The sequence below is a fragment of the Petromyzon marinus genome, chromosome 39 (assembly GCF_048934315.1).
Source record: "Petromyzon marinus isolate PM22_M1 ecotype Great Lakes invasive population chromosome 39, UKy_Petmar_22M1.pri1.0, whole genome shotgun sequence".
In the NCBI taxonomy this organism is placed as follows: Eukaryota; Metazoa; Chordata; class Hyperoartia; order Petromyzontiformes; family Petromyzontidae; genus Petromyzon; species Petromyzon marinus.
The window spans coordinates 17,365,462-17,385,822 of record NC_133705.1 but is presented as its reverse complement, the minus strand read 5'-3'; positions in this window follow the sequence as shown (position 1 = coordinate 17,385,822).

Below are 20,361 nucleotides of genomic sequence, written 5' to 3'. Positions count from 1 at the left end.
TACACAGTGCAGTCTGGTTACATATACACAGTGATGCCTGGTTACATATACACAGCACAGCCTGGTTACATATACACAGTGCTGTCTGGTTACATATACACAGTGCAACCTGGTTACACATACACAGTGCAGCCTGGTTACATATACACAGTGCTCTCTGGTTACATATACACAGTGCTGCCTGGTTACAAATACACAGTGCTGTCTGGTTACATATACACAGTGCTGCCTGGTTACAAATACACAGTGCTGTCTGGTTACATATACACAGTGCAGCCTGGTCACATATACACAGTGCTGCCTGGTTACATATACACAGTGCTGTCTGGTCACATATACACAGTGCAGCCTGGTCACATATACACAGTGCTGCCTGGTTGCATATACACAGTGCAGTCTGGTTACATATACACAGTGCTGCCTGGTTACATATACATAGCACAGCCTGGTTACATATACACAGCGAAGTCTGGTTACATATACACATTGCAGCCTGGTTACATATACACAGTGCTGCCTGGTTACATATACACAGTGCAGTCTGGTTACATATACACAGTGCTGCCTGGTTACATATACACAGCACAGCCTGGTTACATATACACAGTGCAGTCTGGTTACATATACACAGTGCAGGCTGGTTACATATACACAGCACAGCCTGGTTACATATACACAGTGCTGCCTGGCTCCATATACACAGTGCAGTCTGGTTACATATACACAGTGCTGCCTGGTTACATATACACAGTGCAGTCTGGTTACATATACACAGTGCAGTCTGGTTACATATACACAGCACAGCCTGGTTACATATACACAGTGCAGTCTGGTTACATATACACAGTGCAGCCTGGTTACATATACACAGTGCAGCCTGGTTACATATACACAGTGCAGCCTGGTTACATATACACAGTGCAGCCTGGTTACATATACACAGTGCAGTCTGGTTACATATACCCAGTGCAGTCTGGTTACATATACACAGCACAGCCTGGTTACATATACACAGTGCAGTCTGGTTACATATACACAGTGCAGCCTGGTTACATATACACAGTGCAGCCTGGTTACATATACACAGTGCTGCCTGGTTACATATACACAGTGCAACCTGGTTACACATACACAGTGCAGCCTGGTTACATATACACAGTGCTGCCTGGTTACATATACACAGTGCTGCCTGGTTACATATACACAGTGCAGTCTGGTTACATATACACAGTGCAACCTGGTTACATATACACAGTGCTGTCTGGTTACATATACACAGTGCAGTCTGGTTACATATACACAGTGCAGTCTGGTTACATATACACAGTGCAGTCTGGTTACATATACACAGTGCAGCCTGGTTACATATACACAGTGCAGCCTGGTCACATATACACAGTACAGCCTGGTTACATATACACAGCACAGCCTGGTTACATATACACAGTACAGCCTGGTCACATATACACAGTGCAGTCTGGTTACATATACACAGTGCAGTCTGGTTACATATACACAGTGCAGTCTGGTTACATATACACAGTGATGCCTGGTTACATATACACAGCACAGCCTGGTTACATATACACAGTGCTGTCTGGTTACATATACACAGTGCAACCTGGTTACACATACACAGTGCAGCCTGGTTACATATACACAGTGCTCTCTGGTTACATATACACAGTGCTGCCTGGTTACAAATACACAGTGCTGTCTGGTTACATATACACAGTGCTGCCTGGTTACAAATACACAGTGCTGTCTGGTTACATATACACAGTGCAGCCTGGTCACATATACACAGTGCTGCCTGGTTACATATACACAGTGCTGTCTGGTCACATATACACAGTGCTGCCTGGTTACATATACACAGTGCAGCCTGGTTACATATACACAGTGCAGTCTGGTTACATATACACAGTGCAGTCTGGTTACATATACACAGTGCTGCCTGGTTACATATACACAGTGCTGTCTGGTCACATATACACAGTGCTGCCTGGTTACATATACACAGTGCAGCCTGGTTACATATACACAGTGCAGCCTGGTTACATATACACAGTGCAGTCTGGTTACATATACACAGTGCTGCCTGGTTACAAATACACAGTGCTGTCTGGTTACATATACACAGTGCAGCCTGGTCACATATACACAGTGCTGCCTGGTTACATATACACAGTGCTGTCTGGTCACATATACACAGTGCTGCCTGGTTACATATACACAGTGCAGCCTGGTTACATATACACAGTGCTGCCTGGTTACATATACACAGTGCTGCCTGGTTACATATACACAGCACAGCCTGGTTACATATACACAGTGCAGTCTGGTTACATATACACAGTGCAGGCTGGTTACATATACACAGCACAGCCTGGTTACATATACACAGTGCTGCCTGGCTCCATATACACAGTGCAGTCTGGTTACATATACACAGTGCTGCCTGGTTACATATACACAGTGCAGTCTGGTTACATATACACAGTGCAGTCTGGTTACATATACCCAGTGCAGTCTGGTTACATATACACAGTGCAGTCTGGTTACATATACACAGTGCAGCCTGGTTACATATACCCAGTGCAGTCTGGTTACATATACACAGTGCTGTCTGGTTACATATGCACAGGGCAGTCTGGTTACATATACACAGTGCTGTCTGGTTACATATACACAGTGCAGTCTGGTTACATATACACAGTGCTGTCTGGTTACATATGCACAGGGCAGTCTGGTTACATATACACAGCACAGCCTGGTTACATATACACAGTGCTGCCTGGTTACATATACACAGTGCAGCCTGGTTACATATACACAGTGCTGCCTGGTTACATATACACAGTGCAGCCTGATTACATATACACAGTGCAGCCTGGTCACATATACACAGTACAGCCTGGTTACATATACACAGCACAGCCTGGTTACATATACACAGTGCTGCCTGGTTACATATACACAGTGCAGCCTGGTTACATATACACAGTGCAGTCTGGTTACATATACACAGTGCAGCCTGATTACATATACACAGTGCAGCCTGGTCACATATACACAGTACAGCCTGGTTACATATACACAGCACAGCCTGGTTACATATACACAGTGCTGCCTGGTTACATATACACAGTGCAGCCTGGTTACATATACACAGTGCAGTCTGGTTACATATACACAGTGCTGCCTGGCTCCATATACACAGTGCAGTCTGGTTACATATACACAGTGCTGCCTGGTTACATATACACAGTGCAGTCTGGTTACATATACACAGTGCAGTCTGGTTACATATACACAGTGCTGCCTGGCTCCATATACACAGTGCAGTCTGGTTACATATACACAGTGCAGTCTGGTTACATATACACAGTGCAGCCTGGTTACATATACACAGTGCAGTCTGGTTACATATACACAGTGCAGTCTGGTTACATATGCACAGGGCAGTCTGGTTACATATACACAGCACAGTCTGGTTACATATACACAGTGCAGCCTGGTCACATATATACAGTACAGCCTGGTTACATATACACAGCACAGCCTGGTTACATATACACAGTACAGCCTGGTCACATATACACAGTGCAGTCTGGTTACATATACACAGTGCAGTCTGGTTACATATACACAGTGCAGTCTGGTTACATATACACAGTGCAGTCTGGTTACATATACACAGTGATGCCTGGTTACATATACACAGCACAGCCTGGTTACATATACACAGTGCTGTCTGGTTACATATACACAGTGCAACCTGGTTACATATACACAGTGCAGCCTGGTTACATATACACAGTGCTGTCTGGTTACATATACACAGTGCTGCCTGGTTACAAATACACAGTGCAGCCTGGTTACATATACACAGTGCTGTCTGGTTACATATACACAGTGCAGCCTGGTCACATATACACAGTGCTGTCTGGTTACATATACACAGTGCAACCTGGTTACATATACACAGTGCAGCCTGGTTACATATACACAGTGCTGTCTGGTTACATATACACAGTGCAGCCTGGTCACATATACGCAGTGCTGCCTGGTTACATATACACAGTGCTGTCTGGTCACATATACACAGTGTAGCCTGGTCACATATACACAGTGCTGCCTGGTTGCATATACACAGTGTAGCCTGGTCACATATACACAGTGCTGCCTGGTTACATATACACAGTGCTGTCCGGTTACATATACACAGTGCTGCCTGGTTACATATACATAGCACAGCCTGGTTACATATACACAGCGAAGTCTGGTTACATATACACATTGCAGCCTGGTTACATATACACAGTGCTGCCTGGTTACATATACACAGTGCAGTCTGGTTACATATACACAGTGCTGCCTGGTTACATATACACAGCACAGCCTGGTTACATATACACAGTGCAGTCTGGTTACATATACACAGCACAGCCTGGTTACATATACACAGTGCTGCCTGGCTCCATATACACAGTGCAGTCTGGTTACATATACACAGTGCTGCCTGGTTACATATACACAGTACAGCCTGGTTACATATACACAGTGCAGTCTGGTTACATATACCCAGTGCAGTCTGGTTACATATACACAGTGCAGTCTGGTTACATATACACAGTGCTGTCTGGTTACATATACACAGTGCAGTCTGGTTACATATACACAGTGCTGCCTGGATACATATACACAGTGCAGCCTGGTTACATATACACAGTTCAGTCTGGTTACATATACACAGTGCAGTCTGGTTACATATACACTGTACAGCCTGGTTACATATACACAGTGCAGCCTGGTTACATATACACAGTGCAGCCTGGTTACATATACACAGTGCAGCCTGGTTACATATACACAGTGCTGCCTGGTTACATATACACCGTGCAGTCTGGTTACATATACACAGTGCAGCCTGGTTACATATACACAGTGCTGTCTGGATACATATACACAGTGCAGTCTGGTTACATATACACAGTGCTGCCTGGTGACATATACACAGTGCTGTCTGGTTACATATACACAGCGCTGCCTGGTTACATATACACAGCGCAGCCTGGTTACATATACACAGCGCAGCCTGGTTACATATACACAGTGCAGCCTGGTTACATATACACAGTGCAGCCTGGTTACATATACACAGTGCAGTCTGGTTACATATACACAGTGCAGCCTGGTTACATATACACAGTGCTGCCTGGTTACATATACACAGTGCAGTCTGGTTACATATACACAGTGCAGTCTGGTTACATATACACAGTGCAGCCTGGTTACATATACACAGTGCTACCTGGTTACATATACACAGTGAAGTCTGGTTACATATGCACAGTGCAGCCTGGTTACATATACACAGTACAGCCTGGTTACATATACACAGTGCAGCCTGGTTACATATACACAGTGCTACCTGGTTACATATACACAGTGCAGTCTGGTTACATATACACAGTGCTACCTGGTTACATATGCACAGTGCAGCCTGGTTACATATACACAGTGCTACCTGGTTACATATACACAGTGCAGCCTGGTTACATATACACAGTGCTACCTGGTTACAAATACACAGTGCAGTCTGGTTACATATACACAGTGCTGTCTGGTTACATATACACAGTGCAGTCTGGTCACATATACAGAGTGCAGTCTGGTTACATATACACAGTGCAGTCTGGTCACATATACAGAGTGCAGTCTGGTTACATATACACAGTGCAGTCTGGTTACATATACACAGTGCAGTCTGGTTACATATACACAGTGCAGCCTGGTTACATATACACAGTGCTGCCTGGTTACATATACACAGTGCTGCCTGGTTACATATACACAGTGCTGCCTGGTTACATATACACAGTGCTGCCTGGTTACATATACACATTGCAGTCTGGTTACATATACACAGTGCTGCCTGGTTACATATACACCGTGCAGTCTGGTTACATATACACAGTGCTGTCTGGTTACATATACACAGTGCAGTCTGGTTACATATACACAGTGCTGCCTGGTTACATATACACAGTGCTGTCTGGTTACATATACACAGTGCTGCCTGGTTACATATACACAGCACAGCTTGGTTACATATACACAGTGCAGCCTGGTTACATACACACAGTGCAGTCTGGTTACATATACACAGTGATGCCTGGTTACATATACACAGCACAGCCTGGTTACATATACACAGTGCTGTCTGGTTACATATACACAGTGCAACCTGGTTACACATACACAGTGCAGCCTGGTTACATATACACAGTGCTCTCTGGTTACATATACACAGTGCTGCCTGGTTACAAATACACAGTGCTGTCTGGTTACATATACACAGTGCTGCCTGGTTACAAATACACAGTGCTGTCTGGTTACATATACACAGTGCAGCCTGGTCACATATACACAGTGCTGCCTGGTTACATATACACAGTGCTGTCTGGTCACATATACACAGTGCTGCCTGGTTACATATACACAGTGCAGCCTGGTTACATATACACAGTGCAGTCTGGTTACATATACACAGTGCAGTCTGGTTACATATACACAGTGCTGCCTGGTTACATATACACAGTGCTGTCTGGTCACATATACACAGTGCTGCCTGGTTACATATACACAGTGCAGCCTGGTTACATATACACAGTGCAGCCTGGTTACATATACACAGTGCAGTCTGGTTACATATACACAGTGCTGCCTGGTTACAAATACACAGTGCTGTCTGGTTACATATACACAGTGCAGCCTGGTCACATATACACAGTGCTGCCTGGTTACATATACACAGTGCTGTCTGGTCACATATACACAGTGCTGCCTGGTTACATATACACAGTGCAGCCTGGTTACATATACACAGTGCTGCCTGGTTACATATACACAGTGCTGCCTGGTTACATATACACAGTGCTGCCTGGTTACATATACACAGCACAGCCTGGTTACATATACACAGTGCAGTCTGGTTACATATACACAGTGCAGGCTGGTTACATATACACAGCACAGCCTGGTTACATATACACAGTGCTGCCTGGCTCCATATACACAGTGCAGTCTGGTTACATATACACAGTGCTGCCTGGTTACATATACACAGTGCAGTCTGGTTACATATACACAGTGCAGTCTGGTTACATATACCCAGTGCAGTCTGGTTACATATACACAGTGCAGTCTGGTTACATATACACAGTGCAGCCTGGTTACATATACCCAGTGCAGTCTGGTTACATATACACAGTGCTGTCTGGTTACATATGCACAGGGCAGTCTGGTTACATATACACAGTGCTGTCTGGTTACATATACACAGTGCAGTCTGGTTACATATACACAGTGCTGTCTGGTTACATATGCACAGGGCAGTCTGGTTACATATACACAGCACAGCCTGGTTACATATACACAGTGCTGCCTGGTTACATATACACAGTGCAGCCTGGTTACATATACACAGTGCTGCCTGGTTACATATACACAGTGCAGCCTGATTACATATACACAGTGCAGCCTGGTCACATATACACAGTACAGCCTGGTTACATATACACAGCACAGCCTGGTTACATATACACAGTGCTGCCTGGTTACATATACACAGTGCAGCCTGGTTACATATACACAGTGCAGTCTGGTTACATATACACAGTGCAGCCTGATTACATATACACAGTGCAGCCTGGTCACATATACACAGTACAGCCTGGTTACATATACACAGCACAGCCTGGTTACATATACACAGTGCTGCCTGGTTACATATACACAGTGCAGCCTGGTTACATATACACAGTGCAGTCTGGTTACATATACACAGTGCTGCCTGGCTCCATATACACAGTGCAGTCTGGTTACATATACACAGTGCTGCCTGGTTACATATACACAGTGCAGTCTGGTTACATATACACAGTGCAGTCTGGTTACATATACACAGTGCTGCCTGGCTCCATATACACAGTGCAGTCTGGTTATATATACACAGTGCAGTCTGGTTACATATACACAGTGCAGCCTGGTTACATATACACAGTGCAGTCTGGTTACATATACACAGTGCAGTCTGGTTACATATGCACAGGGCAGTCTGGTTACATATACACAGCACAGTCTGGTTACATATACACAGTGCAGCCTGGTCACATATATACAGTACAGCCTGGTTACATATACACAGCACAGCCTGGTTACATATACACAGTACAGCCTGGTCACATATACACAGTGCAGTCTGGTTACATATACACAGTGCAGTCTGGTTACATATACACAGTGCAGTCTGGTTACATATACACAGTGCAGTCTGGTTACATATACACAGTGATGCCTGGTTACATATACACAGCACAGCCTGGTTACATATACACAGTGCTGTCTGGTTACATATACACAGTGCAACCTGGTTACATATACACAGTGCAGCCTGGTTACATATACACAGTGCTGTCTGGTTACATATACACAGTGCTGCCTGGTTACAAATACACAGTGCAGCCTGGTTACATATACACAGTGCTGTCTGGTTACATATACACAGTGCAGCCTGGTCACATATACACAGTGCTGTCTGGTTACATATACACAGTGCAACCTGGTTACATATACACAGTGCAGCCTGGTTACATATACACAGTGCTGTCTGGTTACATATACACAGTGCAGCCTGGTCACATATACACAGTGCTGCCTGGTTACATATACACAGTGCTGTCTGGTCACATATACACAGTGTAGCCTGGTCACATATACACAGTGCTGCCTGGTTGCATATACACAGTGTAGCCTGGTCACATATACACAGTGCTGCCTGGTTACATATACACAGTGCTGTCCGGTTACATATACACAGTGCTGCCTGGTTACATATACACAGTGCTGCCTGGTTACATATACATAGCACAGCCTGGTTACATATACACAGCGAAGTCTGGTTACATATACACATTGCAGCCTGGTTACATATACACAGTGCTGCCTGGTTACATATACACAGTGCAGTCTGGTTACATATACACAGTGCTGCCTGGTTACATATACACAGCACAGCCTGGTTACATATACACAGTGCAGTCTGGTTACATATACACAGCACAGCCTGGTTACATATACACAGTGCTGCCTGGCTCCATATACACAGTGCAGTCTGGTTACATATACACAGTGCTGCCTGGTTACATATACACAGTACAGCCTGGTTACATATACACAGTGCAGTCTGGTTACATATACCCAGTGCAGTCTGGTTACATATACACAGTGCAGTCTGGTTACATATACACAGTGCTGTCTGGTTACATATACACAGTGCAGTCTGGTTACATATACACAGTGCTGCCTGGATACATATACACAGTGCAGCCTGGTTACATATACACAGTTCAGTCTGGTTACATATACACAGTGCAGTCTGGTTACATATACACTGTACAGCCTGGTTACATATACACAGTGCAGCCTGGTTACATATACACAGTGCAGCCTGGTTACATATACACAGTGCAGCCTGGTTACATATACACAGTGCTGCCTGGTTACATATACACCGTGCAGTCTGGTTACATATACACAGTGCAGCCTGGTTACATATACACAGTGCTGTCTGGATACATATACACAGTGCAGTCTGGTTACATATACACAGTGCTGCCTGGTGACATATACACAGTGCTGTCTGGTTACATATACACAGCGCTGCCTGGTTACATATACACAGCACAGCCTGGTTACATATACACAGCGCAGCCTGGTTACATATACACAGTGCAGCCTGGTTACATATACACAGTGCAGCCTGGTTACATATACACAGTGCAGTCTGGTTACATATACACAGTGCAGCCTGGTTACATATACACAGTGCTGCCTGGTTACATATACACAGTGCAGTCTGGTTACATATACACAGTGCAGTCTGGTTACATATACACAGTGCAGCCTGGTTACATATACACAGTGCTACCTGGTTACATATACACAGTGAAGTCTGGTTACATATGCACAGTGCAGCCTGGTTACATATACACAGTACAGCCTGGTTACATATACACAGTGCAGCCTGGTTACATATACACAGTGCTACCTGGTTACATATACACAGTGCAGTCTGGTTACATATACACAGTGCTACCTGGTTACATATGCACAGTGCAGCCTGGTTACATATACACAGTGCTACCTGGTTACATATACACAGTGCAGCCTGGTTACATATACACAGTGCTACCTGGTTACAAATACACAGTGCAGTCTGGTTACATATACACAGTGCTGTCTGGTTACATATACACAGTGCAGTCTGGTCACATATACAGAGTGCAGTCTGGTTACATATACACAGTGCAGTCTGGTCACATATACAGAGTGCAGTCTGGTTACATATACACAGTGCAGTCTGGTTACATATACACAGTGCAGTCTGGTTACATATACACAGTGCAGCCTGGTTACATATACACAGTGCTGCCTGGTTACATATACACAGTGCTGCCTGGTTACATATACACAGTGCTGCCTGGTTACATATACACAGTGCTGCCTGGTTACATATACACATTGCAGTCTGGTTACATATACACAGTGCTGCCTGGTTACATATACACCGTGCAGTCTGGTTACATATACACAGTGCTGTCTGGTTACATATACACAGTGCAGTCTGGTTACATATACACAGTGCTGCCTGGTTACATATACACAGTGCTGTCTGGTTACATATACACAGTGCTGCCTGGTTACATATACACAGCACAGCTTGGTTACATATACACAGTGCAGCCTGGTTACATATACACAGTGCAGCCTGGTTACATATACACAGTGCTACCTGGTTACATATACACATTGCAGTCTGGTTACATATACACAGTGCAGCCTGGTTACATATACACAGTGCTGTCTGGATACATATACACAGTGCAGTCTGGTTACATATACACAGTGCTGCCTGGTTACATATACACAGTGCTGTCTGGTTAAATATACACAGTGCTGCCTGGTTACATATACACAGCACAGCCTGGTTACATATACACAGTGCAGCCTGGTTACATATACACAGTGCAGCCTGGTTACATATACACAGTGCTACCTGGTTACATATACACATTGCAGTCTGGTTACATATACACAGTGCAGTCTGGTTACATATACACAGTGCAGCCTGGTTACATATACACAGTGCAGCCTGGTTACATATACACAGTGCAGTCTGGTTACATATACACAGTGCAGCCTGGTTACATATACACAGTGCTGTCTGGTTACATATACACAGTGCAGTCTGGTTACATATACACAGTGCTGCCTGGTTACATATACACAGTGCAGCCTGGTTACATATACACAGTGCAGTCTGGTTACATATACACAGTGCTGCCTGGTTACATATACACCGTGCAGTCTGGTAACATATACACAGTGCAGCCTGGTTACGTATACACAGTGCTGTCTGGATACATATACACAGTGCAGTCTGGTTACATATACACAGTGCAGTCTGGTTACATATACACAGTGCAGTCTGGTTACATATACACAGTGCAGTCTGGTTACATATACACAGTGCTGTCTGGTTACATATACACAGTGCTGCCTGGTTACATATACACAGTGCTGTCTGGTTACATATACACCGTGCAGTCTGGTAACATATACACAGTGCAGCCTGGTTACGTATACACAGTGCTGTCTGGATACATATACACAGTGCAGTCTGGTTACATATACACAGTGCAGTCTGGTTACATATACACAGTGCAGTCTGGTTACATATACACAGTGCAGTCTGGTTACATATACACAGTGCTGTCTGGTTACATATACACAGTGCTGTCTGGTTACATATACACAGTGCTGCCTGGTTACATATACACAGTGCTGTCTGGTTACATATACACAGTGCTGTCTGGTTACATATACACAGTGCTGCCTGGTTACATATACACAGTGCTGTCTGGTTACATATACACAGTGCTGCCTGGTTACATATACACAGTGCAGCCTGGTTACATATACACAGTGCTACCTGGTTACATATGCACATTGCAGTCTGGTTACATATACACAGTGCAGTCTGGTTACATATACACAGTGCAGCCTGGTTACATATACACAGTGCAGCCTGGTTACATATACACAGTGCTACCTGGTTACATATGCACATTGCAGTCTGGTTACATATACACAGTGCAGTCTGGTTACATATACACAGTGCAGCCTGGTTACATATACACAGTGCAGCCTGGTTACATATACACAGTGCAGTCTGGTTACATATACACAGTGCTGCCTGGTTACATATACACAGTGCTGTTTGGTTACATATACACAGTGCAGTCTGGTTACAGAATCAGAATCAGAAAGGGTTTTATTCGCCATGAAAGTTCACACCGACACGGAATTTACTTTGGCAGGATGGTGCATACATTCAACATATAGGAATCTAAAATCTTAAATAAGTTTTAAACAAGTCTTACTATAATAATAAGGGTTAAAAGTCTAACTAACACCAATGGGCTGAAGTAAATAAAATTGAATAAATATCGAATATAAAATAGCTTTAAGATATAATTTAAAAATAAAAAATACAAATAGGTTAACATAGTTAATATCGGCAAGGTGTCATTATGTAGATAAAATGTTAATATCAGTGTTAGCCCTCGGCCTTGTTTAACAGGCCAGCAGCAGATGGGAAGAAACTGTTTTTATGGCGTGAGGTTTTGGTCCTGATGGACCGAAGCCTTCTGCCGGAGGGGAGAAGCTGAAACAGAGAGTGTCCAGGGTGGGAGGAATCGGCCACAATCTTCCTCGCTCGCCTCGTGGTCCTTGTCGTGTGCAGGTCCTCGAGGGTTGGTAGATTGCAGGCAATTACCTTCTCAGCAGTGTGGATGATACGCTGCAGTCTGCTCTTGTCCTTGGCAGTGGCAGCAGCGTACCAGACGGTTATGGAGGAGGTGAGGATGGATTCAATGATCGCTGTATAGAATTGCACCATCATTGTCTTTGGCAGGTTGAATTTCTTCAGCTGCCGTAGAAAATACATCCTCTGTTGAGCTCTCTTGGTGAGGGAGCTGATGTTCAGTTCCCACTTGAGGTCCCGGGAGAGAATAGTGCCCAGGAAGCGGAAGGACTCTACAATTTTGACTGGGGAGTCTATCAGGGTGATGGGGGTGAGTGGGGCTGTATTCTTCCTGAAGTCCACAACCATCTCAACTGTATTTAGAGCATTTAGCTCTAAGTTGTTCTGGCTACACCAGGTCACCAGGTTGTCAGCTTCCCACCTATAGTCAGACTCATCCCCACCAGAGATCAGCCCAATTAGGGTGGTGTCGTCCGCAAACTTCAAGAGTTTGACGGACAGATGATTGGAGGTGCAGCTGTTGGTATACAGGGAGAAGAGCAGTGGGGAAAGGACGCAGCCCTGAGGAGTTCCGGTGCTGATGGACCTGGAGTCAGAGACTTGTGTTCCCAGCTTAACGCACTGCTTCCTGTCAGACAGGAAGTCTGTGATCCACCTGCAGGTGGAGAAGGGCACGTTCAGCTGGAATAGCTTGTCCTGAAGCAGGGCAGGGATGATGGTGTTGAAGGCAGAGATGAAGTCCACAAACAGGATCCTGGCGTATGATGCTGGGGCGTCCAGATGCTGTAGGGTGAAGTGGAGGGCCATGTTAACTGCGTCGTCCACAGACCTGTTGGCTCTGTAGGCAAACTGAAGGGGTCCAGGAGAGGGTCTGTGGTGGCTTTGAGGTGTGCCAGGACCAGGCACTCAAAAGACTTCATTACCACAGATGTAAGGGCGACCGGTCTGTAATCATTTAGTCCTGTTAGCCTTAGCTTTTTGGGTACAGGGATGATGGTGGAGGACTTGAGACAGGCTGGTACATGGCATGTATCCAGGGAGGTGGTAAAGATGATGGTGAACACCGGAGACAGCTGGTCAGTGCAGTGCCTGAGGGTGGCTGGAGAGACAGAGTTCGGCCCGGCTGCTTTGCGTGGATTCTGCCTCTTGAAAAGTCTATTAACTTCTCCCTCCTGAAAGGAGAGAGTCGTCTCTGTAGTATGGGTGGGGGATGGCGCCTCTTGGGTGGGAAGGGGTGGTTCAGGACAGTCCAATTGTCTTTCAAATCTACAGTAGAACTCGTTCTGGTCGTTGGCTAGGCGGGAGTCGTTAGTGGTGTGGGGGGCTCTGGGTTTGTAGTTGGTGATCTGCCTGAGCCCTCTCCAGACAGAAGCAGCGTCGTTAGTAGAGAACTGGTGTTTTAGTCTCTCTGAGTACAGTCGTTTAGCCTCTCTCACCGCTTTGCTAAATCTGTTCTTCGACTCCTTGAATCGGTCTCTATCCCCACTCCTAAACGCTTCCTCCTTCTCCAACCTCAACCTTTTGAGCTTTGCTGAGAACCAGGGTTTGTTGTTGTTGTTAAAGTTCACCCTGGTACGTGTTGGGATACAGCAGTCCTCACAGAAGCTGATGTAGGACGTCACAGCCTCTATGAGTTCATCCAGACTATTGGTAGCAGTCGTGAACATATCCCAGTCAGTACAGTCTAAGCACGCCCGCAAATCCTCCACAGCCTCACTGGTCCACTGTTTAGATGTCCTCACAGCAGGTTTACAGAGTTTTAGTTTCTGCCTGTATGCAGGAATCAGGTGGACCATGGCATGGTCAGAGTGTCCTGGTGCTGCTCGGGGGACAGCGTGGTAGGCTCTACTGACTGTAGTGTAGCAGTGATCCAGAATGTTCCCTTCTCTGGTTGGGCATTTAATGAATTGTATGTATTTGGGGAGTTCGTGGCTGAGATTACCTTTGTTAAAGTCGCCAAGTACGATAACCAACGAATCTGGATTTGCTCGCTCCACACTCAGAATCTGATCGGCGAGCATGCGTTGGGCCTCTTTAACCTGATAACAAGGCGGCAAAAAAACTCCGACCAAAATGAGCGACGCGAACTCGCGAGGCAAGTAAAACGGTTTACAGGTTATAAAAATTGATTCAAGGAGTGGAGAACAATGTTGCAGAATCACTGTGACATCTACACACCAGCCACTGTTAATGTAAAAACAAATACCACCCACCGCCTTTCGTCTTGCCGGAGAGTGCTATGTCACGATCCGATTTTACAAGATGGAATCCTGCTAGTTGTAGCGAAGTGTCCGGAATCAAATCACACAGCCATGTCTCCGTGAAACACAAAACAGAAGATGAAAGAAAGTCTTTGTTTTTTACCATCAGTAGCTGAAGTGCATCCATTTTGTTGTACAGTGAACGTACGTTGGAGAGGAAAAAGCTCGGAAGCACTGTTCGGATCCCGCGTCTGCGTAGCCGTACTAGAGCCCCCGACCGTTTACCCCTTGGGCGGCGTTTCGCTGCTTGAGCAAAGCCTAGCGCGGCATTGACTAGAATGCCTACTAATTCTGCCACTGGAAGCAGAAAAGTAGGAATTAAATCCACAGGAGTTGTTTCCCTGATATATAAAAGTTCGTCTCTTGTTAGAGAACTCCGAAAATCTTGGCAAAACACTGAATTGACAGACAAAACAAGACAAAACAGGGCGCACCGACCGGCTGAGGCTACCATCTGGTTGGTTACATATACACAGTGCAGCCTGGTTACATATACACAGTGAAGTCTGGTTACATATACACAGTGCTGTCTGGTTACATATACACAGTGCTGCCTGGTTACATATACACAGTGCAGTCTGGTTACATATCCACAGTGCAGCCTGGTTACATATACACAGTGCAGTCTGGTTACATATACACAGTGCTGCCTGGTTACATATACACAGTGCTGTCTGGTTACATATACACAGTGCTGCCTGGTTACATATACACAGTGCAGCCTGGTTACATATACCAGCACAGCCTGGTTACATATACACAGTGCTGCCTGGTTACATATACACAGTGCAGTCTGGTTACATATACACAGTGCAGCCTGGTTACACATACGCAGTGCAGCCTGGTTACATATACACAGTGCTGCCTGGTTACATATACACAGCACAGCCTGGTTACATATACACAGTGCAGCCTGGTTACATATACACAGTGCAGCCTGGTTACATATACACAGTGCTGCCTGGTTACATATACACAGTGCAGCCTGGTTACATATACACAGTGCAGTCTGGTTACATATACACAGTGCAGCCTGGTTACATATACACAGTGCAGTCTGGTTACATATACACAGTGCAGTCTGGTTACATATACACAGTGCAGTCTGGTTACATATACACAGTGCTGCCTGGTTACATATACACAGTGCAGCCTGGTTACATATACACAGTGCTGCCTAGTTACATATACACAGTGCAGTCTGGTTACATATACACAGTGCAGTCTGGTTACATATACACAGTGCTGCCTGGTTACATATACACAGTGCTGTCTGGTTACATATACACAGTGCTACCTGGTTACATATACACAGCACAGCCTGGTTACATAGACACAGTGCAGCCTGGTTACATATACACAGTGCAGTCTTGTTACATATACACAGTGCAGCCTGGTTACATATACACAGTGCAGCCTGGTTACATATACACAGTGCAGTCTGGTTACATATACACAGTGCTGCCTGGTTACATATACACAGTGCTGTCTGGTTACATATACACAGTGCAGTCTGGTTACATATACACAGTGCTGCCTGGTTACATATACACAGTGCTGCCTGGTTACATATACAAAGTGCAGCCTGGTTACATATACAAAGTGCAGCCTGGTTACATATACAAAGTGCAGCCTGGTTACATATACACAGTGCAGCCTGGTTACATATACACAGTGCAGTCTGGTTACATATACACAGCGCAGCCCGGTTACATATACACAGTGCTGCCTGGTTACATATACACAGTGCAGTCTGGTTACATATACACAGTGCTGCCTGGTTACATATACACAGTGCTGTCTGGTTACATATACACAGTGCTGCCTGGTTACATATACACAGCACAGCCTGGTTACATATACACAGTGCTGCCTGGTTACATAGACACAGTGCAGCCTGGTTACATATACACAGTGCAGTCTGGTTACATATACACAGTGCTGTCTGGTTACATATACACAGTGCAGCCTGGTTACATATACACAGTGCAGTCTGGTTACATATACACAGTGCAGCCTGGTTACATATACACAGTACTGTCTGGTTACATATACACAATGTTGTCTGGTTACATATACACAGTGCTGTCTGGTTACATATACACAGTGCTGTCTGGTTACATATACAGAGTGCTTTCTGGTTGCATATACACAGTGCTGCCTGGTTACATATACACAGTGCAGCCTGGTTACATATACACAGTGCAGTCTGGTTACATATACACAGTGCAGCCTGGTTACATATACACAGTGCTGCCTGGCTACATATACACAGTGCTGCCTGGTTACATATACACAGTGCTGCCTGGTTACATATACACAGTGCAGCCTGGTTACATATACACAGTGCAGCCTGGTTACATATACACAGTGCTGCCTGGCTACATATACACAGTGCTGCCTGGTTACATATACACAGTGCTGCCTGGTTACATATACACAGTGCTGCCTGGCTACATATACCCAGTGCAGTCTGGTTACATAGACACAGTGCAGCCTGGTTACATATACACAGCCTGGTTACATATACACAGTGCAGTCTGGTGACATATACACAGTGCAGTCTGGTTACATAGACACAGTGCTGTCTGGTTACATATACACAGCCTGGTTACATATACACAGTGCAGTCTGGTGACATATACACAGTGCTGCCTGGTTACATATACACAGTGCAACCTGGTTACATATACACAGTGCAGTCTGGTTACATATACACAGTGCAGCCTGGTTACATATACACAGTGCTGCCTGGTTACATATACACAGTGCTGCCTGGTTACATATACACCGTGCAGTCTGGTTACATATACACAGTGCAGCCTGGTTACATATACACAGTGCTGTCTGGATACATATACACAGTGCAGTCTGGTTACATATACACAGTGCTGCCTGGTTACATATACACAGTGCTGTCTGGTTACATATACACAGTGCTGCCTGGTTACATATACACAGCACAACCTGGTTACATATACACAGTGCAGCCTGGTTACATATACACAGTGCAGCCTGGTTACATATACACAGTGCTACCTGGTTACATATACACATTGCAGTCTGGTTACATATACACAGTGCAGTCTGGTTACATATACACAGTGCAGCCTGGTTACATATACACAGTGCAGCCTGGTTAAAATATACACAGTGCAGTCTGGTTACATATACACAGTGCTGCCTGGTTACATATACACAGTGCTGTCTGGTTACATATACACAGTGCAGTCTGGTTACATATACACAGTGCTGCCTGGTTACATATACACAGTGCAGCCTGGTTACATATACACAGTGCAGCCTGGTTACATATACACAGTGCAGTCTGGTTACATATACACAGTGCAGCCTGGTTACATATACACAGTACAGCCTGGTTACATATACACAGTGCAGCCTGGTTACATATACACAGTGCTACCTGGTTACATATACACATTGCAGTCTGGTTACATATACACAGTGCAGTCTGGTTACATATACACAGTGCAGCCTGGTTACATATACACATTGCTGCCTGGTTACATATACACAGCACAACCTGGTTACATATACACAGTGCAGCCTGGTTACATATACACAGTGCAGCCTGGTTACATATACACAGTGCTACCTGGTTACATATACACATTGCAGTCTGGTTACATATACACAGTGCAGTCTGGTTACATATACACAGTGCAGCCTGGTTACATATACACAGTGCAGCCTGGTTAAAATATACACAGTGCAGTCTGGTTACATATACACAGTGCTGCCTGGTTACATATACACAGTGCTGTCTGGTTACATATACACAGTGCAGTCTGGTTACATATACACAGTGCTGCCTGGTTACATATACACAGTGCAGCCTGGTTACATATACACAGTGCAGCCTGGTTACATATACACAGTGCAGTCTGGTTACATATACACAGTGCAGCCTGGTTACATATACACAGTACAGCCTGGTTACATATACACAGTGCAGCCTGGTTACATATACACAGTGCTACCTGGTTACATATACACATTGCAGTCTGGTTACATATACACAGTGCAGTCTGGTTACATATACACAGTGCAGCCTGGTTACATATACACATTGCTGCCTGGTTACATATACACAGCACAACCTGGTTACATATACACAGTGCAGCCTGGTTACATATACACAGTGCAGCCTGGTTACATATACACAGTGCTACCTGGTTACATATACACATTACAGTCTGGTTACATATACACAGTGCAGTCTGGTTACATATACACAGTGCAGCCTGGTTACATATACACAGTGCAGCCTGGTTAAAATATACACAGTGCAGTCTGGTTACATATACACAGTGCTGCCTGGTTACATATACACAGTGCTGTCTGGTTACATATACACAGTGCAGTCTGGTTACATATACACAGTGCTGCCTGGTTACATATACACAGTGCAGCCTGGTTACATATACACAGTGCAGCCTGGTTACATATACACAGTGCAGTCTGGTTACATATACACAGTGCAGCCTGGTTACATATACACAGTACAGCCTGGTTACATATACACAGTGCAGCCTGGTTACATATACACAGTGCTACCTGGTTACATATACACATTGCAGTCTGGTTACATATACACAGTGCAGTCTGGTTACATATACACAGTGCAGCCTGGTTACATATACACAGTGCAGTCTGGTTACAGAATCAGAATCAGAAAGGGTTTTATTCGCCATGAAAGTTCACACCGACACGGAATTTACTTTGGCAGGATGGTGCATACATTCAACATATAGGAATCTAAAATCTTAAATAAGTTTTAAACAAGTCTTACTATAATAATAAGGGTTAAAAGTCTAACTAACACCAAGGGGGTGAAGTAAATAAAATTGAATAAATATCGAATATAAAATAGCTTTAAGATATAATTTAAAAATAAAAAAATACAAATAGGTTAACATAGTTAATATCGGCAAGGTGTCATTATGTAGATAAAATGTTAATATCAGTGTTAACCCTCGGCCTTGTTTAACAGGCCAGCAGCAGATGGGAAGAAACTGTTTTTATGGCGTGAGGTTTTGGTCCTGATGGACCGAAGCCTTCTGCCGGAGGGGAGAAGCTGAAACAGAGAGTGTCCAGGGTGGGAGGAATCGGCCACAATCTTCCTCGCTCGCCTCGTGGTCCTTGTCGTGTGCAGGTCCTCGAGGGTTGGTAGATTGCAGGCAA